General features: G+C 39.3%; 1 long non-coding RNA gene across 1 annotated transcript in view; it reads right to left on the reverse strand.

Moving 5' to 3' along the window:
• LOC308067900 overlaps positions 1–22,712 on the reverse strand; it is a 46,868-nt gene continuing 24,156 nt past the window's right edge. The window contains exon 2 of the long non-coding RNA XR_013929781.1: positions 1–22,712. This exon is cut by the window's right edge and continues 19,737 nt beyond it. This is a non-coding gene — a long non-coding RNA (uncharacterized lncRNA).

Genomic DNA, 22,712 nt, shown 5'->3' on the forward strand with positions numbered 1-22,712 from the left:
TTGTTTTTGTTTTTTTTTTTTCTTTAAATGAGTGATGAGCATTAGAAGATGGATCAGATAGAATTTAAATATCACAAGCTGTTAAATACTAAACACTTGAGGAATACTTAATTAAGCAGCAGTACGCAGCAGGTGGTCAGGTTCTGAGAGGCTATCGCATTCCTGGGTTGGTATCACGCTGGAAAAGCCTGTCTGATTACCTTTATTAACCACCTCAGAGGGGTAGTAATTAACTACTGCAGAAATTTACTGTCTGAAAAGCACATTGTTATCAATGAAATGAATGTGAATTTTCAAAACACTGCACTTAATGGGCATTACTGCCACACAGAAAGCAGCACTGGCAAATAATTTCGCAGCCCATTTGTGTTCAGGTAATATTAAAGCTGCTACATAATACTGTTTTTAAGCAGGAATCAGCTGGATAAGTAAGTGGAGTAGAGATTGCTGCTACCTGTCTGGTGCTGTTAATCTGTGACTAGCATTCTGTGATAAGTGAAACTGGTGAATCTTAAATCTGGTCTTCAGGGACTGTGGCTACATTCACCCTGTGAAAACATATTCTTAATGCATGACTGTACCTCCAAACCTGCAGCCGCTGTGGGTTTGATGTGGCTATGCATATCATTACAGCAAGAAATTCATTCAAGAGTCACCATGTCAGGGCAGCATAGTGATTGGGGTCTGGGGTATTGCTCAAAGTACTGAACCTCGTTTCTGAATAAGTAAAATCTTGATCGCAAGAGTTAATGGCCACTTTAGTCATCACATCCTCCATCACATGCTGGAGCTCCTAACTCTATGTGTTGAACACAAACATAGAGTGTTACTTTCCACATAACTAAATCCTTAGGAGAAGCAAGGAAAGATGCACGCCAGTGTATCACAGCTGCTGATTATACACATGCCTGCATCAAAGTCTTAAATTGCCTCTTTCTTCTTTCAGTTGAATGTAGGATCCTTCTCACTTCTTGCCCTAAGCTGCTGGTCATCATCTCTATCTGTGCACTGTAAAACACTTACTGCATGTACTTCACGGATGATTGCTGGGCAAAGTAGTCTCTCCACTTAGTTCTGCCTTTCCAGAATACATTAGTATGCCAAGGAATGAAATATTCCAGCCACCTGAGCATCTTCAAGGACCCACTGTCTCTTTTAAAATTTCTTTGACAGAAAATATGTCTTTCCTCTTCCCTCAGAGGGAAACTCTTTACCCAAGCCATCCAGACAGAGCCCAGGGCCAGAGATGGGTTTCCTAACCATAAATATGAAAATACTTTGAAGTCCATTGCTTCACTGCCTTGGTGGGCCAGAAAGCAGAATTTTTATCCTTTTTGAAAGGGGAGAATTGCAACTTGCCTGCACTTACTTCTGAACTCTGGAATGGGCAGAAACAACAAATGTAATGTGATGACACTGGTACAGTTAAAAAAGGAATTTGAGAAAGGATGTTATGACACATGCTCAGCCTTGTGCTGTTTGAGTTTAAATTATTGAAACATTGTTTTTACTCAATGGGTTTTCTCATATAATTACTGAGAATTATCTAAAGTGTCCCTGAAATAGTCTTTTGCTAACAGTTGTAGTGAAACGACAATGGAAGGAAATGGTGCACATTTGTATTACAACCATTTCAAAGCAGTGTCTATCACTTCTTCATCAATGCATAATTCTTATATATCAAGTTAGAAAAATAGTCTAGTATCTTTCAGGATTATAAGCATTACATCAGGGCAAGATATTATTTAGTAATATATTTAATACATTAGTTATCAAATAAATCAGTGTTACTATTGATACTATCTATTTCATACACGCTATGTTTCCTAAAGGTTTAACATTGACTCATTTATGCAGGTGAAAAAGGCAAAAAGGAAAGACAGTAACTTGGGAGACATTTTTTAAATGTGTCTTTAAATTATACTGCTATTTTTTAACATCTGCCTTTGGCAGCCTTTCCTCCCTTAGCACAATTACTAGTCAAGGCATTATTATTATTGAGTATGTGATAAGGATGTAGGATACTCTTTAAAAGGCTTTATTTAAAAGAAGTAAAACCTGTAAGCGCTCTCATTCCCAACAGCACAGTAGAAACATTTAACAGAAACAAAGCAACAAAAATCTAGAGACCAGACTATGAAAAAACAGGAGTCCAAATTCATACTCATTCTCATTAAACAGTTTCATCTTTGCTCTCTGTACTGTTTATTTCTCTTATTATGAAGTTTGAGGCCCTGAAGGGGGACAGCGTACATGTTCTAGCACTCAAAAGTGATTATAAAGAGACTGATAGTACAAGAAGTAGTGGATAACTTGACTGACACCCAGTTACTGCTGTAGGTACTGCAGTAGTAGCTTGCCTGATGCACAGAAAGATTTTTTCTTCATTCCCAGATTCCTGAAATTATGTTGTTGTCTTAAGCAAAAAAAATTTCAAATAATGATAGCAATTGCAATGAAAACATACGTTATGGGATGCATGCAGTGTGCTCCAGGCATAAGTACACACAGTCCTGCTTTCTTTTGATACTTTGGAAATATAATTACACTTTAAGATAGTATCTAAAGTCTCCATATATTCTTTTCCTTTTGGGCTTGAAAGAAGAGCTTTACATTGACAGAGTGAAGTTTTTGAAGTAGGTAAGGGTGAGGCTTAATGTCATTTCCAAAAATAAACTCTCAGTATTTAAGCCTCACTGCACACCTGTTAGGTGCTACCTCACCTCACCTAACTGAATGTAAGCATCCTCACACTTTGCAGTCAGACCGGTAACCAAGGCCTGGGTGTCCAAAGTGAGCTAAGGTGGCACCAATGTGCCTGAAGTCCAAGGCTGTGGTCTTTAGACTAGCTCCCTGCCCCTTGTAGAAATGAAGTTTGCAGGAACATGAGCTTTTGGCAGTAGCATTTCCTGGGGGAGCTGTCTCTGCTTCAGGGGTGATCTGCATCTTTTCCCTTCTCAACTAGAGAAAGACCAATCCTGTAAGTAGTGCATGCTTTCACTGCTTTGCCAGAGCCCTTCCCGGCTCCTTCAGACATCCTTACATGAGTGCAGCACTGGAGAGTGAAGTAAGTTGCAAAAGCCACTATCTGAACTCAAACAAACTTGTCGGAAATAAAAGGCATGACTTAAGTTAAATGATTCAGCATTTGCAGGCTCATTGATGAGGGATGGGGTGTGAGTACTGAAACACAAACGTCTCAGAGAAGTGGCAAAATCTTTGTAGTCTTGAGGTATAACATCACTAAGAGACAGAAACCCTTTAATAGAACAGAATAATGAAGATTGTTCTAATTCTATTGTATTGCTTATATGCACTGGTGTTAGTGACATGTAAAAAGTGAGAACTTCTCTGTGTATGCTATTAAAAGGATGCTAGAAAAATTGAAGGCTGATAGTTCTTGAAACAGATCTTTCATACTGGACACAAATCATCAAAGAAACTTAGAGGAAGTTACAGATTTTAGATTCTCTTTAAAATCAGCAGTTTAATAGGAAAATCCCCCTTCATGCTGCAGTAAATTTGTTTATTCGCAGCAGGTATTTGAATTTCTAACATTTGTACTACAAACATGCACTTTTATCTGCAAAGTACCCAAAACAGCTTTTTTTTTAAATTTTTCTTTTTCCTTTTTATGAAATGAGATTTTGATTTAGCTAAGACTGTGGATAAATGCCCTTGGACTCACTGTCAAGGCCACTCGGTGGCTGCAGCTCCCACTGAAGTCAGTGGGAGTTTTTTCACAGGCTCCAAGAAAGGATTAGATCTGCCCTGTCTGACTCAATTAATGGTAGTGAAAGTACTGCTATAAAAGCAGAATGTCATGACACCAATTCTGATTGCTCATAGTCAGTTTTGCTGGTCATTCTCGGGAGGGGGGAAGTCACAAACGAATTTAGGTGGTTAAACACAAAGGAAGCATTGGCTCCCTTGAAACGCATTTAAAAGGAAGGTTACAAGAAGAGACCTACTTTTTAGGAGGAAATGGAAATAAATACAATGTTTTAAAAACGCAGTAAGGGAATATCTGCCACCTAGTTTGTAAGGCAGTTTACAGGTATTTGAGCTGACTGAGGCAGGAATAGGGGAGCAGGGAGGGAGGTATGGCTAAAATAGCTGGAAGTGGGGAGGTGGCCAAAGATGTGTGAGCAGCTGAGGCTTCAGAGAGCACTGACACAGATGGTGGATGCTCATTTACAGGAACTCTCGTGGCTTGGCGCCAAGCTTTGAGCTCAGTTGACTCCCCCCTGCAAAAGCCACCACATGTTGAAGGTGTTCCCTCAGCTTGGGTCTAGAGGGCTAGGAGAACATTGCTTGTACAAGTATTTAGAGAACTTTAAGTACAAGGCACCTGTGTCAGCCTGGATCAGGTCATCACCTTCCCATTCTCTGCAGGAGCCACAGGATACTCTGTAGCCAGAAAAAGATTTTTTAATCTAGGTCTCCTTGGTGAAATAGCATTTAAACTAAGGAGGAGGTAGGGGACATTGACATGCTTAAGCTGGTTTTGTGATACCCTGAACTGAAGATATCACCCAGAAAGGTTTGTAAACCCATAACGATTGCCTATTCCTAATTATTTATTATCTTTGCTGTTACAGACTTTTCCTGTATTACATTTAGGACATTGCTCCTTTTGCAGCCATCTTGTGATAACATTAATAATCCCCTTCTTTCATTTGTATTATCTCTCTGGAAATATTTATAGACTATGTTCATATTCCCCTGAGTCCTCCTTTCTGCTGAGAGAATTAATTTTGTTTCCTCAATCACTCCGTCTCTTATGTGTTAGCCTATAATCCTTCCATAGTGTCATTTTCCTGCCCTTCTTTGCATTGTCTCCACTTCTACAATATCATTTTTAATCACGGACAAAAGAACTACATATAAATTCTTAAATTTAATTGAATACATCTCACTTGCTCTTTTAGCTCCTTGACTGAACAAAGTGGAGGGTCAGCATCTTACTTTCAACTTCCTTGCTGTGCAAGAACTCCCATTTAGAGACAAAGAATTGCACAACCCCACAAAATTATTCAATAGACATATGGGAAAATGCAAGAGAAAGATGTGGTTGTCTCTTTACAGTCCTACAGAAGGCCCACAATTCAAAATGACCAAATGTAATTAATATCCATTAGCAATCTTGGACAGGCAGGATAATAGATATGGTCCAATTTTCTTACCAACACGAAAAGCACCAATTAAAGTAACAATATACTAACTTGTGTGCATTCTTGATACATTTCTGTGACTGTACTCAGCTCTGAACTGAAGCAGACAGATTAAAGTGATAAAAAGTTTTCGTATTTCTTCAGCTTTATATAAAAAAGAAAAAGATGCCATCCCAAAAAATTCAAGAGCTCTTGTGCTGGCTCCAAGAGGATCTCTCTCACTGCTTCTGTGCCAGCTACATATGGCCATGCAGCACCAGCAGCTACACCAGCCTACATTCAGCTCTGCACAGCGAGCAGCAGGGCTTGGACCCTCCTGTATAGCACCGTTCAGAAGGTGGGGTGGTGGGGTAAGTGTCTGTGAGGAGGTCAATGCTGGCCTTTGACAGTAGAAGAACTGGGTGTCCCTCATTTGAAAGGATGAACCCTACCTGAGTAAGGCAAGGTGGGATGATTTTTTGGGGGGTATGCTGAGTGCAATGACATTTCATTTAAAATGCTGAACTGCTCTCAGGTTAGTTTACTCTCAAAATACTATGGAAAAGAGAGTGTCAATCACTCAGCATCAGCATTTCCAACAGGTGAACAAAAAGGGGCAGAAGGAATGCATTTTAATTCTTTTTTTTATAATTTCACTTGTAAAAATGAAGCCAGAATGAGCTATCATCAACACTTTTACTGAGCATTTTTCAAGGTGTAGTGGAACAACCCCTGAGGAGGATTTTGCTTGTTAATTGCCCTTTAATACTTGGTGGGTGTCCAGCTATTGTCCTATAATTTAACACCTAAGCCAGCACTTTAAGTTTCATTCAGATAGATGTTCTATACAGGAGTACTGGTTCAGTTTAGATTAGAAAAATTATTAAGACTGCAATCTTTTCTTGTGATTCATATATCTGTTCATTTGTTCCTGTAATAGTACCACATCCACCAGCCTCATTAACCATAATAGACCTTTAAGCTCCTGGTGGGTTATAGGTTTCTAAAGTGTTACAAAGTAATTCTTGTCACTATAATTTAAACATGATGTTGTTGTTATTACTGAATCTATTTTATGAACTTTTTTCCCCCTAACTAGATATATGCAGAGATGCTTGGTTGTATATTGCATTTGGCTGCAATGGTAACAAAAATCTGGGTAATTACGGATGATGAATGGTGGATACTGAACTCTTGAACATATAAAACAACCTTCTGCCCTAGCACACCTCATAGTGAAAGTGCTCCAGTAAAATACTGATGAAGAATATTACATACCTGGCTCTGAAAATGAGCCCAAATTGTGCTCATTATGCATGAAGATACTCATATTCACTGTCAGGAACTTTGCCAATGAACCTTTTTGATATGATCAAATGACAGAGCATCCTAAGGCATTATTGAATCCCACACTGAGATCTTGGAAGATTTTTGGCCATAGAAAAGAAGATTGCTGTAGTCATTAGTCAACAGTAGTCACAAGAGAGTGCATCCTCTATTCAGTGCAAGGTGATTCCAGTCAATCCCTAGATCAAGATCAAGACAATGCTTGTATTCTGCATTATAATCTACCCCTGAAGAGTAGCAAGCAAAACAATGTGTTTTGGTTTTATAATATTAATAGAATTTCTTCATCTCATATGATCATACTTTGTAATTATTCAGCATCTTTCACTCAGGGATATTAAAGGCTTTCTCAGCATCAACTAGTACAAATGAACAACCTCAGGGTTTCTTAACTATGCTTACTGTTGCTATTATATACATTAAGTGCATTCATTTTGCAGCGACCTACCATTTCAATCAACTATAGTGGTGAGATAATTGTTGAAGAGCTGGTCTCTAATATTTAGGATCAAGCCAGTCTCAGATCTTTTAGATACTCTACTTACATAGGGCAAACTCCAGTCAGCATCAGACTTGCCTTTAAAGAGCACAAAGTATGCCAAATTGCCCACTACAGGTGACTGTTTCTGTTGACTTCATGCTCTGGACTTCTCTATCCCATTAAACTACCCCTACCTGGGGAATAGTACATTTTTTTGTTGCATGAGGGCCAGAAAAATGCTTAGGAGTGCAATAAATCAGCAGAGATTGACTGGCATTCCAAGGCGGACCAGGTGAAAGTGGACAGGAGATGTAGCTAAACTGAAAGTCAAGAATTTATCATCTTCACTACTCACTAATGGATTCACATTACCTTAGATGTAACAATGCACTCTATTTGGGAAAAACCTGGGTAAAGAGCATGAGCAACAAGTTTAAATTATTCTGGAATAGTTAGAAAAACTTCTGCCTATGCGCCTGCAAATAGATGGCCAAAACCAATGGACAAATATCCTTTGTACTCAACAGGAATGGGAATACTAGGTTATTAAATGCTGGAATTAGAGATCCTTTTGACTAAAGGACACTGAAGAATGCACAACACATGGATTAGCTAAAGGACATGCTCGGAGGGAAAACAGAATTCAGGAGAACTAACTCAGTCTGCTCCTGCCCAGTAATTTTGGTCTACATTGGAGGGTATCCTACAGGGTTTTGGGTTTTCCCAGCCTGTGTTATCAGTAGTTCTGGTTAATAAGCCTATGAAGTTCTTCTTTGCCTCAGAGTTTTTTCCAATAAAATTCACTACTTTTGTTTCTGGAAGTAATTTCTCGTTTGTTCTTCTCTGACGATGGTACATAGCAGATGGATAGAAGAATATATACAATCCAATACTACTGGTGCCAACAAAAACCTTTGCCTGACAAACTTTACTTCTCCATATTGTTTTAATATTTATTTATGATATCTCACCTCTGTGGGCCTGTCAGGAATGTCATAGAGTGGCAGGTATTTACTTCTTTTTTCTTTTCTGAAGTAAAAAGAAAAAAAACAGTCAGAAAACATAATTAGTTTTCCTAGTGTATTAGCTTTTCCCTGTGCTTTTTCTCTTGTGTTTAAACATGGGAGATGGAGAAGGAAATATTTGCCAAAACTGCGCTATTGCAAATATATCAAAATGTTCAAGAGAACAAGCAGATTATTAATCATCTGAAAAGACTCAGCTGACAATCCATAAGGGGAAAAAGTTGGGTTTTTTTTTCTGTGAAAACTATCTATCGTCTCAAATTAGTTCCTCTTGGCAGACTGACAACTTTGGGTCAATAATTACTCCAGCTGTTGAAGCTGATTTTGAAACCTTAAATCAAATTCAAGCAAGACCTGCTGTATAATAACTGTGAGCTTTCCTACTGTTCCGTAATGCTAAATAGATCACACATAACAGAAAACTACACGTGAAACAGAAGTCAGTGGAAGTGTCTTGGCTAAGATACAAGTAATAGACCATAAGACTTCTTAACTGGAAGCATCTTGGCTAAGGTACAAGTGGTAGACATAAGGCAACTTAACTGGAATCTCCTCATACTTCCTATACTTTTACTGTTTCTAATAAAATTTCAGGTATTTTGGAAAATGATCAGATAGAATGTAACACTGAATAAAGCTCAGAAGATGAAGGCAGCCAGAACCATATTTTACCCTGGGGACAAAACTACAAAACTACCTTCAAGCCAACACTGGTAGAATTCATCGTTCAATGAAGATTCTCATTCATTTAGAAGTTTTATGTTGTATCAGAAAAAAACTGCAGAAGGATAAGTGACTCTTGACCAACAGTGACCTACATCTGCAATTAATGAAGCCATTTTTTAAATCCATAAAGAGCAGAAAATTTTGATTACTTTTTTGTGAAATTGTGGAGGCTCCTTTCTGCACAGATTACTTCTTTTAAAAATGCAGAGGAAGATTATAGCCTACAGGGAAGGACCAAATGTGCCAGAAGGAAAGTAAAAGCCGTACTATCCTCTGTCACTGGAAAACTATACTGCAAGTGTATGTGTTTTTCTGTGTGTATATTTTCCCACAGAGGGCTAAAAAAAGTGACAAAAATGAAAAAAAAAATCATCAGAGAGTTTCAGTGAGGTAAAATTTTAAACAACTTTCCTTCTCTGTCTTCTGAGCCCACCTGAATCAATAGGGAGAGCAATACTGCTGGGAAGGTGGTCTTGCTGCAGGGCAAAGTAGCCTGTCCCAGTTGGCATGGTTATTAAACTTTGAGATTATTGCCAGGCAATCCTCTGAGCAGGGCTGGATTGTGGCTGAACACTTAGGTGTGATGTCCCCACCACTGCCCACTTAAAGTGTACATGAAAGCAATCCTGGCACCCCTATGTCTGGCAAAACATAGCTGTTCTGTTCTAACCTGAAACAGTAAATGTTGTCTTGCAACTTAAGATGCCCAAGAGACCAGAAATGCTCCTTTATCATCAGCACTACTAAGGAGTTGAAGTGTCTACCAAACTAGCCTTCCTATTGAGTTGAATACCTTCAGTACACGCTGCATTAATGCTGATTCTTGTGTTGAGCAATCAAATTAGATGTTTTGGGGTTGTTTTGGGGGAGTGGAGAGAGGCAGTGAAGAGGAAAGTTTTTTATGTGCAAACTCGCTTAATTTTCTAGAAGTCATTAAGTTACAACACCAGATGTGAGTTGGGCTCTGAGAATTTTGAAGTGGGTTGATTTCTCCACAGGGGACAAATGAACGCTGCATAGGTTTGGGCAATTCTTTTAAGGATGTTCTATTCACAAAACCCACAGATATCTAAGAATATGTTCACCTTGTAAAGAGATTGCAAAAGCAATAAGCAGCCTACATATAATCAATCCATCATCAAAACTTCAGCTGAAAATGCACCTGTGTCCCAGCCTGTGCTGATCAGCAGCTGTTGCCTGTCTTTGTCACCTCTTTAACAGCACTGTGATCACCTTTAGGAAATGTTTTGCACTGGTTATTTTTGGGTATAAGGATATTTTTGATTTTGGATGTTGGATTAACGTGTTTGTGCAGACCACCAGTATAGATGGAATTTAACCCATGATACTGTGTTTGCTACTGCCGGATGTGTGTGTTACTATTATCACCTCTAGTACAGATCAGCTGTAAACATACAGATTTCTGTCAAGACCCAAGCTCAAGCATACTATTCAAAGCCAGTGCTCTGATTCATGTTGGTAGCAAGTATAGAAAGAGAGAGACTGACGTGTCATAAAATACACTTACCCTCCTACATAAAAAAAAAAAAAAACAAAACAAAACACAAACGCAAACCAAGACAACAACACACATTTGAATGGGTAGAATGTCTTTGTACTGGTTTATGACTTTGTGTATGGTGGCAGTGACTTTTATCCTGGACTAAAGCCTGATTAAGTGCCTGGGGAGCCACAGCCTGAGGTTGTTAGTCATCATGATGTCAGATCTGTCCTACCTACATGTAATAGCTATCAGCTGCTCACTTTCCATCGAACTTTCACTGGCATTGTGGTATTTAAGGGGTGGCCAGCTTATGACCTGCTCTGTATTCTAGTATCCTGTCTGGCAGGCTTAGTTCTATGGGACGAAAGTGGAGGTAGCAGCTGGTGGGCTGCTGCCCCAAGCTCCCCAGTCTCCTTACCCCATGTTGAGGTAAGCTATTCAGAAGGCTCCTTTCTCTCACTCCACAGTGAGAGAAACTGCTTGAAACAGACTGAACTCTCCTTCAGTTTTGGCAATGATGCATTTACTGAAGAGCCAGGGTTCTCACCCTTCATTTCTGGGAAAGATACTACTGGAAGGCAAATGATGGTATGTAGCCAAGTACTGTGGGCTCTGTCTCTCAGACTTGAATAAGTGCATCAGAATGACTGAGATAATTGATGGAAGACAGTCTTTGATGCTAGATATTTCCAATTAAAAAAGAAGATGAAATTACATCCCTTTACTTCCAACTGCTAGTAAAACATATATACAATTTTGGTGGTATTTTCTCTTAAGGCTGAAGGGAATTCTTACCAAGGATGAGTCAGGTGGGGAAGAACTAGTGAGTGCTTTTGTCACTAGAAATAATTATAGACATTCATATTGGTTTAAAGGCCTGTCTTCAGACAGAGCTGCATGTTGTCTTGAAGGCAGTGAGTCAGTAAAGCCGAGGAATTCAATAGTGCTCGGCATCTCCAGGTAAGGCAGTTTATAACTATGAGGTAGACTAGAGCCAATTTTGTATCTATATTTTGTCCTTCAAGAGATAAAGTTTAAGGGTACAATAGACCTCAAAGGCCTTAAAGATAGTACAGCCATAAAATACCATTTAGACACAAGTAGTAAGTCAGTATTGAATTATCATCTGACATGAGCTAAGTTGGGTTATAAAAATCAGCTGCTTCTTATAGAGACACACCTTTGCTTATTATAGGTGAAGTTTCAGCACAGATTCCTTCTATTTTAATTTTTTTATTCTTTTTAGAAAATGTTTTAGGTAGATTTTCAAACAATATTCAGAATTCTTCTGAAAAAGAAAAAAACCCCACATGTGACATACTCCATAGCAAGTCTGTTATATTTGAATCATAATTAATACTCTGGCCATTTTTGTGTGCATTTGGTGCTCTAGTCCTTCTCTGTTAGTATTGCAAAAGATTATGTTCCTTGGCTTTTAACTTTTTTATCCAAAGTGTGATATTAAGCTATCCCTCTTACTATAGGAATGAATAAATCTAATACTTGATGAACAATCCTCTTCCATTTCAAAAGATAAGGTTTTCCACTCTTGTAACACCAGTAATTTTTCATAATTGCAGTCCACAGAGTTCACAAACAGTGAAACTGACCGTCTCTTTTTAGCTACATTGTTTAGTAGATTCACTGAATTTACCAGAATTACTATTTGTGACTCAGAAAGCTCTTTCACAGATTTGATTCCTGATGTGTAGTTAAACTTATTCATTACTTAGTTTCTCCATACTTATGACAGGTAAACATAGAATCCTAGAATGGTTTGGGTTGGAAGGGAGCTTAAAGACCATCTAGTTCCACCCTCTGCTGCCATGGGCAGGGACGCTTTCCAGCAGACCAGGTTGCTCAGAGCCCCATCCAGCCCGGCCTTGAACACCGCCAGGAATGGGGCATCCACAACATCTTTGGGCAACCCGTTCCAGTGTCTCACTTATGTTATTACTGCTCTTGTGATATGTTCTTACCTCTCAGGTAAGCTATGTTTTACAACCGTGTTGGTATATTCAAATACTTAGTTATAGTCCGTATCATAAAAGTCTAAGGCTGCATAATTACATCTGAAAGTCTCAAAAGTATGGCTGGTTCTCTTTCACTGTAGCATAGAAAATACTCAATTGTGCACCAGCTAGCCTAGGAAAATGAAACTCTCAGAAACACTGTTATGTGTTTGTTGAAATTTAATATGAAGGAATAAACTAAACTACATGAATTTCATTTGCAGAAAAAATAATGTTTTATTAACAAACAGATAAATATGTTTAGTAAAAACATTATATCCTCTTCCAGAAAGTAAATGAAAGAAGTGTCATTGAAAAATAGACTGTCAGATTGGTGCTGGTCTAATGCTGTTCCTTCTGCATGGAACATTACGCATTAGTGAGCTGAGAGCAACAAGCTGGAATTATTCTGAGATAATACATATTATTTTTTTAGAATAATACAATCAACTAGTCTATCTCAGGCAAATCGGTCCCTTAAGCTATAAATGTATCCTGATTATTTATCTTATAAGCAGCCAAGTGGAACAGAAAAAACAGGAGTTGTACTTTCCTACTGAATTTCTTCTACGTGGTAAACATGCTTGCAGAAACAATTAAGCACCCTGAAAAGAACATCTCTCATTTCCTGTGATGCATAGCTGAATTTGGGAACCAGCATCTGTGAATACAAGAAAATTGCTGCAATACCTGCTTAGTCTCTACATATTTACGAAGAAATTGTCATTTACAGTGACCTTCATTGCCATATGAAATAGGGTCATGTATATTAGGCAATATCAGCAATATATCAGTGAATGATATAAATAGATGAAATATATTGCACAATATATATTGAGAACATCTGTTTTTTATTGTCGTATGTCTAGTTAGACTGGGCCTAAGCCTACTTGTTTGTTTCTGTCTATTTTTTAGTACAAATCTATTAAAATGTTCCCATTCTTGATAGAAATGTAATTCCTCATTTCAAGGGATTCTCCAATTAAAGCATAGCTCCATCATCCCAGCTGCTGTCTTCAGCTCCACAATCTGAGGGTGGCTGGGGAGAGACGCATACTCAGCACAGAGGAGCAGAGCCACCATCCTGGTGCAGTGGTGAGGGATGCTGGGGAGTGCAGTGTATGGCACAGCCTTTGAAACACAGCAACGAAAGGCTAGAGTTGAAAAGCATGCACTAAATCCCTGGAACCTCTTTGTCCATAGTACATTGCAGAAGACATTCAAAAAAGTTCATCTGAATGAAAAACAATCCTCTGTGGGCTTGGTGAAGTATTGTAAATATGATCTTGAAGCATGCCTGGAGACAGACTAATTAGTGAATTATTACTTAGATAATAATAATGCTTGTCCTCACCTCCATGAAGCTCTCCTGGCTAAGGGATGTCTTGGGATCTAGTGGAACTTGGACTTGCCTTCTTTGCCATTTTTATAGTATTACCTAAATGCAGCTTGGAGGAGGTCTGGAAGCTGTGGCAATGCTGCATTATGCTAGCAGGGCTTGCTGGCTGGTGCTGCAGAGGACTCCCTGCCCATAGCCACCACTGTGTTCACCTCCTGCCTTGTGCGTCCTCTCCCTAGGGAAAATGGTCTTGGGTTGGTCAGAGCCTGGAGGTCCTGCTCTCAGCTCTCCAGCCGGGCCTTGCAGGCACTGCTGCCACACAAGCAATGCCAGAGTGTAAGTGTCCAGGACAGAATAGGGGGTTCAATCTAAGTCTGGGCTGCATTTACAGTGTTCAACCACTCCAGGCCCAAGTCCCAAGGCTTTCACTCAAAACCACCAGCTTGGCTTGGGCTTGTCTATTTAAACAGCTTGAATGGGCTCATATAGGGTTGGGTTTTTTTCAAAAGTTTTCTTTCTTGGGTCATTAATATTGTGAATTTCCTGAGCTCCTCCAGCTACATCTGAGCACCATTTAGCTCTCTGTTGCACAGGCTAATGTGACAGTTTGCAAGAAAGAAATTAAATGCTAAAATTTCAGCAGGCAGCTGAAAAGCGACATCGTTAAAACTACCTGTATTTACACAGAATGAAGGAGAAAGAATAATTCTATGGAGTGCTAAAAATGATTGCTGTAAAGTTTATTTGCTGTCTGTTCTCACCTTCTCACCTTGCTCCATAGTCTCACTGACTGCACTGACTCCTGTGGACTCAATCAGAAGATCTGAGGCACAATGATGCATAGAAGAACAGCTGAAAAATGCTGTTTTCACTGTAAGAGGACATCATATGTCTGTTTACTGGTAAACAATTAGCAGCAGCTATCTAACAGTCCTGAAATTTGTTTGAAAGCAGGCAAAATGACCTGAGATATACATTCCGGACACAAAATGCTGGCATCACCTAAGGCAGTGTGTTGGCTTTCTTGTGTCTGACCCAGCAACCAGGCAAGATGAGCAGGTAAATGGGTAGGGCAGGGAAAGGCTATGCTTTTACACAGAAGTGGTAAAAAAAAAAACATACCCAGATTTTTTTTTTTTTTCACTGAAGCATTTCTAAGTAGCAACAAAAGGGACAGATGCTGAAGCTGTGGCCTGTCATCTTGGTTGCCTTAGGCTGATGCTGTCACTGAGTCATTTGACTGGGCTCCTCTCCCCCTTATCTGCAGTTGAACCATAACACTCTTTCCCTCACTTCTAAAGGGTGCTGTAAAGCTTAATTAGTACAAAGCCCTCTGAGCAAAAATTAAAGGAGAGCAGTGGGGGATGTTTGCCCTCTTCCTACTTGGGGGCTAAGGCTGACACAGAGCATTGCCCTTTGTCAGTGGGTGCTGCCTGGGTGCCAGGTAAGGGCACGGGCTGCCCTCCGAGCCTCAGAGAAATCCCCTGTGATGGACAGTTTCAAAGGCATCCAGTTCTGGCCCAGCGCAGAATTAGAGCACCTGCTGAATCCTCCTGGACAGTAAGAAAAATCCTTGGATCTAAGAGATTTCCGGAGGGACATGCTTAGAAAAAAACCCTTCTTCTGTGTTAGGAAATCGCTGGATGTGTTTTCATAAAGAACCAAATAAATAAATCAATGCTTTATCTTCACAGAGTTAAAATCTGTGAACACCTTGCACACCCTGAAATTCCACCTTCAAATAATTCAACAAAACAGCAGTCATAGGACCAAGTTTCTTTTATACAGTGTTGTATAATAAAGTCAGTGGAAAATGGATGTGAAAATTGGGGCTGACAATTCCCGCTAGTGAGTGAGTGATGTAGGAAATACTTTAAGAGGTCCTAAAAGAAAGCAAGCAGAATAATGGAGAAGATGATGTGGCATCTGCATAAATGTCACAGGTGGGAGGCTGAGAAAAATTCTCGTCTTATTACTTTAATGTAAGTCAGGAATAATTCCCATAGATCGTTACTGCTACATAGGTAAATACCAGTGAGAAATCAGAATCAGGCCCAGGATATGGATAAGAAGTGAGAGGAAGCAGATAAACATTCAAGGGTGCATGTTTTTAGCTGGCTGTGCTAATGTGTTCTAATTAACAACAGTAATAGGATTCGCACAGCTAAATCCCTGCACATCACACTGAAAATTTACTCCTGATGCCTGCCTGCAAGAAGGTGGGTGGGGGGAGGAGGAAGAGAGGGAAAGAAAGTAGAAAAATAATAAAAATTACATTTCACCCTGCTATTTTGGAGGAATCATAATTACTGAGCAGGATTGGCGACTCCCTTTTATGTTAGATTTTCTGGAGAGGGCTCTCTCTCTCTTTCTTTTTTCTGTGTGTGGGGTAGCAAGGAGGGAGGGAGGGTGAAGTGAAAAATTAGTGGTCTGGGTAAACAACGAAACCTGAATCTGGATGGTTTGAAACTCAGGATAATCCTAGCAAGTTGGGAGCTGTGTAGTGGGATAATTTGAAATGTAAATGTGACATTCTCCTTGGTAAATTAACAAGACATGACTGCAGGCTCTCCTTGTTACTGCAGTCACATTCAAAGAGTCACTCGTTCTCTCTCTTCTTGTCTAATGCTATGACAATAGACAATCACCAGGAGCCTTCTTCAAATAAATATCAAATCAAGCCTTTACCACATCCAGAAGTGACATATGTACTGTATTATCTTTTATTCATTTTATGCAGAATCTTGTTGCTATAAACACCATCTTATAGGATGCAGCTGGGATGCCATTCTCTCTCCCCTCTCCCCCATCCCCCCTTAACACCAATTTCTTGCACGCTTCCATAGAATAATGGGCAGAAGGTATCTAATTCATGATTATGAAACAAAGATTTAAATTTTGTTCTGTAATTCCCTAATATAAAATGGAGAGGCCTGATCTTGTTTTGTTCCTGAACATCTTGAGGGCTTTTTAAAAATTATTATTCTATCACTTAAAAAACTATTGAAAAAATGCCCTCGCTTAACATAAAAATGCCCTGTCCATAGCGATCATAATCAGTCATGTGAGATGATATGATATCTATACAACAACTGCAAATTCAATCTGTCCAGAACATGGAGGCATATTTTCCTGTTCAAATAGGAATGAATGGTAACGTTTAAGCTATTAATGTAACTTCTTTGTTGCTTCCCATTTTCTCACAGAGCTGGGAAAGGGAATACTATGGATGTGGCTCTTGTCCTGTGTTTTGTCTCAGTCTTATGGCAGTTTAGTACAAACTTGTCTATGGTCCCTCGAGGAGGGTCATTGGGGAATAGCCGGCGTGCACTTATCACCACGTATCTCTACTTTTTATACCTTTTTGACTTCAACATGCCTTTTGGCTTCTCTTCAGTCTCCACTGTTAAACTACCTCTGGAGAGGTGCCAGAGCAGGAACCCCTAGCATCTACAGCCAGCAATTCTTAATGGTAAGGGTTTATTCTTCAGAATGTTTCCAGAGTACCTCTTTCATTACTAAGTGTATAGACAGTGGTTGAAGGATTTTCTTTGTGGGCTTGATCAATAGCTCCACAATAATGATATTTCAGCATTTCGGAGACAAAATATGCTCTAATACAATATTTTTAGCATATCTTTTTCTCTTAACCTGAGAGCTGCCTCACTGTGTTGTTCATAAGCTGCAGGCTGTCCAGAGAAATCTTCTAGCTAAGTTTCCTGCATTATTTTAGACAGCCATGCAGACATTGCTTCGGTTAACTCTCCTTTAAACTTGTATATTGTGGTGCACTACATGCTTAAGCTTGGATATGCTTACCAGAAAGAAATGCTGATCTTTGCAAAACTCTAACAAGTATTATTCTGGTTGTACATATCTGCAGTAAGGAGATGGCTATTTTCTGCCTATGGCATTGGCATTACTTTTCACATGTAATATTTCGCATGGCAGAGATCAAGGTGTCTGAAAATAAATTCGCAGAAAGGAACCATTACCAATGCTTTAGCACACTCATTAATCTCTCGAAGCTGGATTGTTCCACAGTAGAAGCTGGCCAGTTATCAACAGCAACCCTTTCCCAGAGGGTTTCATGTAACTTAAGCCTTGCCCATATGTTAAAATAGCTTCAATTAGATACTAGTTTCCATGTGCTAGCACAAACTGTCATGCTTCTAAACAGAGATATTTTTTTCCATTGGTGATTTTATGGATTTCCATCATAGTCATTACTCCATTTCAAAAGTGAAATATGCTTTCTGTATTGTGAGCGAGGGATCTAAACAGTACAAACTGTCAAATGCTTGCTAAAATTCAAGCTTTCTAAGTCTTGCTAAACTGATGGGCAAACTTGGACATTCACAGCAACAGCAGCAGTGCTACAATAAGGCAAAGTCCTTCAGTATTGAAGGATCATAAACATTCCTAAGAAATTCTAGCAAGACCTGCCTCTTCTGTGGTGATCCGGGTAGGACTTCCCATCCCAAAAAGGATTTTCAAAGATCCCTTAGTGCAGAACTTTTGCCATCAGGAGGAATCTTGGTGTTTTCTTGCAACCAAGGGTATTGTAACTCTGTAAAGCATGACTTCTGCATTTCTGTATACTTTGTTTCCCATTGTTTTTGCATGAAAGAGATGTCATGTGCAGAAAGGACATTTGAGAAATCCAGGTTCAACAGACCCCTGGTAATACTGGCATTCCTAGTCCCACAAAAGGGACTGGGATGTAGACATCTCTAGGCAGAAGCAAGACAATATTGACTGCGCGCTAACAGAAACCAGCTGTATCCCCAGTACAGCAGCTCATCACAACACATACTATTCGATGCCAACTGGAGGATGAAGGGTTTAGAAATAAAGGTCATCTCATTTCCTGGCCTAGTTGGGTGTGGTAGCAAAACTGTATCTAGTTAATAAATTAATCATAAACCCTGTATTGCCAGGAGAGTTACAGTCATAGAGTTTCAGTGCTGCATTTGAGACAGTAAACTAAAGACAGTGCTTTCTGACTTCATTATCTGATCAAGTGCCATTTCAAATTCCCTTGATCTTTTCTCAAAGGGAAGGCTTGAGTTTCTGTGTTTATGTTCCTTGTTAAAATAACGTGGGTGCTAGAGATCTGGAGCAGTTCTACTGTTTAAACAGGGCATCACGGTTCATGACTTCAAGAGTCTGTTCCGAGTCCCATAGTGGCTTATTTGGCAAGTCACTCAGAACCAGGTCTACACACACCCAGGTGCCCCGCTCGACCATGGGTGAAATGGTTGTAAGTGAGAGCTGGAATTCTCAGTGCATCTGCAGCGTATTCAGCAGCTGAGTAACTGCTCTCTAAGTAAGGCTACTTGGTGCAGCATTTTCCTGAGTGAATGAGCTCATGTGATGAACCTGTCTTTTTGTCACATTCATGTGGTGCTTGGCTGTGGCCAATAACCCTTCCGGTTCTTACAGCACACCCTCTGTGCCATGCTTTACCTGGCTTTAGCAGTACTGACAATGCCACAGAGGCCATATGCTCTGAGACTGAACTAACGCACATTTGTAAAAATAACCCTTTGGGATCTGAAGAGAGAAAGAGCTTTTAGAAATGCAGTGGAACAGCCTGGCAGTGGCCACTATTGTTAATAATTCCGTGACTGATTTCAGACACAGCAGTTTCATTTCATGATTGAAATTTGCCCTTGTGTTTGACAGAAAATGGGCAACATCAAAGAAGGCATTGAAGTGACTGTGTGCACTTACTACTAGAACATGCATGTTGACAAGCTGCTTTAGAATTTAAAAGGAATTTTTAATGTGACGTCCTACCACAGCAGTCAATTCATATATAGAGGCTTGTGATCTGCAAGTTAAAAATGCTGATTAGCTATGATGCGAGAATGCTTTAAAGTAGAACCCTTTGATTTCTATATTTTCTAACAGATATAAACTGGTTATTGAATAACATTTGCATGATTTGTCTGTCTTATATCCTTAATAAAATTAAAAGATTTAAAGGAAAATGTATTATTTATAATGTTTTTATGTAACAGGGTTTCGTCTTAGCCAATTGAGTTTTTATGTTAAGTACAGATATTTTGACAGAACTTACGACAGTCTAAAACCTGAAAAAAAGGGGGAAATACAGTCAGAAATGCTTAATAGCATCTCCTTGACACTGTCAGAATATGAAAACAGCAGCAGGAAGAGTCTGCTGAGGATCTGCATTTGACAGATATTTCATTCTCTGCAATCTTTTTCCTCACATGTGCTGCTTGGTTACAGGTGAAAGTTTTTTGCTTCCTCCACACCAAACAGAAATGACAACTGACTGACTGGTGGTCTAAGTAGTTTTCACTTGAGATATTGGACATGGTGATCAAAATATGATGTTAGAACCAAACCAGCATATTGTCAATGGGATAACAAATATCATAAATATCAGAATCAAATGAAAAGGAGTTCTCTAGCAGATGACTTTTCAAAGAAATATACTAGTCCTCAAACACTGTGTACATGGTGATACTGCAAGAGCAGGAACAAATCTTTTTTGTAATAAGAAAGGTGGTATTAATTGTAAAATTAGAAATTAATTAGCTTTGGTCCACAAGACCATTGAGTAGCCTCACTTATTCACATTGCAAATCATCTCCCCTTGCATGCTTGGATGAAGTTTTGTGCATTTTTCTTATTTTATTTTTTTCATAAATTATTATCTTACATTCCTTATTATACTATATATCACACAGTAGATAAAATGATTTACAAATCCCATAAAATCAAATTACTCTTTTCATTGACTTGTACAGAACTTTAATATTGATATGGCTTCCTTCAATTTGGCTTTGTTTGATCTTTTAACCTCTCCTGTCTCTCTCAATGCCTAAAGACTATATGACAGATATAGTGAACATTGGGCAAAACGATTGATTTGATTTGACATCCATGTTCCAATAAATATAACACTGTCATTGTTTTTTCCTTTGGACAGCTGAAACGAAAGATGTTTAATCTTATGACAAAGTGTTGCTTCAGCGACTTTGGGATCAGGAGGACATGTGAAGCAGTTAGGACTGTATCAAGAGCAAGGACAAATGAGAACATAAGCACGTTCAAAATACAAAGGAGGTCACCTACACTGCAGCACTATACACAAGCCACATTCTGTGGGGCTCAGCCACAAGACCAGCCTATGCTCTTAACTGCTGTCACAGAAGTTACTTTGTACATGAGTTTCCTTGTGGAATGATGGTCTCCTAAGAAACCAGATGTCATGGTGGAAGTTGTACTGGCAGTTACCAGATTTGTAACAGAGCCCAGATCAATGCATGTCCCTGCTTTTTCCTTACATACTACTAGATGTAACACCAACAAAAGCACCATGAACCTGCCATTTAAAATGTAACCTACCACTCTGAGAATGACTTAAGCACCTGGAAAGCCATGGTTTTGGTACACTGTTCTAGCTCTGGAGGACAGTCTCACCAATGCTATATACTGTAATCCCACATTCCAGACATCAATGGGATTTTTATGTTCATTTCAACAAGAGCAGGATTAAGAACTGCACTATCAGTGTTTGGATATACCAATATTTGTTCCCAGGAAAATCCATGGCAAATGCATGATGACATGAGGAAGACAGATCCAGTTGGAAAGTAAAACTATAATCATCCATTGCTGGGCCTGCTGCACGGCAGAGAAGACAACAAATCTGAGTCCAACCTTTTTATGAGATCACCTCCTATCATAATCACGACAGTACTGGTAGACAGTGATTCCTCAGATTGAGGGCTATGACACCTCAGGTGGATTTCCTATTTCTATCACTCTGCGATCCTGTGGAAAAACTGGGGAGATGAACTAGTCAGAAACCACAGCACACAGAAGCAGCAACAGACACCACTAAAACAAAGCTCTTTGGATAATCTAAGACCTTTCTGTAATTTTGACTGGATTTCTACCCCATGATATACAGGTACATACTCCAGTGACCTGCCTTTTCGTTGCATTTATTCCATACTTCTTCTTCTCAGCCTTTCTCCTTGTTTTCTTTTCCTTCCATATCCATGAAACTAAAAGCAAACAAATCTTTTCCCTTTAATTACATATTAAATGAAACAAAATTAACATTTGCATTGTTGAATAGTCACTGTGTGTATCATATGCCTCTTTCACACCTTTTTGTGCAGGGCAAGTCTATTTTTCAGCAGTGTTGGTATTGGAGAACAGCAGTCCTGAGAACCCGAGGTTGATTGGAACAGGAGGAGAAACAGCTTCTGCACGTGAGACTTAACAGCGCCCATGCACAGGTTACCACAGGGCACATGATCAGATGGCCAGGGCTCACGCCTCCTCCCCGCCAGGCGCAACCTCTCCCACCCCATAGTTAAGAAAGAGAGAAACCTCTTACCTTGACACCCAGCCCCAAGCATCATTTCTTTGCAGATATTTGAGGACAGTGGAATAACTGTTCTGAAACAAAATCACTTTTATTTGGAACAATTTGTCTGCCCTGGGGAAAACAGTCTGCATTGCAAGAATGGTAAAGTCATTCTGCTGCAGGGATGACAGCCTATTTTCCCATGCAGCAATCCCTAACTAGTTCTTAATAGGTGGCTGATCGCACAAACACAACTACAAATGATTTACATGAAGACAGTTCTGTGAAACTGACTCGGAGTGCTTCCAATTAAACAGATTTATGAAGAACTTGCATTAAGACAATGTAGTGAAGGCAAAACTGAACAGAACTGAACAAACAGTTTCAGGTCCAACAGGATGAGCAGTGGTGTAAGACTCAGAAGACTGCAGGATACATTTGGCTTTGATCGTGCGTGACTTGTGATTTTGGTTAAGTCACTTCCCTCTTCTTGGTCTCATTTCCTAATTTGTTAAACAAACTTATTTTCCTTATAAAGCGCTTTCAGTTTCCTGTCTGCAGGTTTTCATTAAAAGCTGGTTGGTTATTCTTCAAGTATATGTACTTTGAAATTTCCATATCAAAACTAGATCAATTAGTATATGTGAGTTTGCTGTCTCTCAATAGTGGTCAATGATTCATTTATCAGTGTTTTATAATGCACATAATTGCATTATAGATAAAAATAATTCCCATGAAAGAACATTTCTTCCTGACTCAAGCTGGTGAT

Source organism: Falco punctatus (genome assembly GCF_963210335.1).
Source record: "Falco punctatus genome assembly, chromosome: 7".
NCBI lineage: Eukaryota > Metazoa > Chordata > Aves > Falconiformes > Falconidae > Falco > Falco punctatus.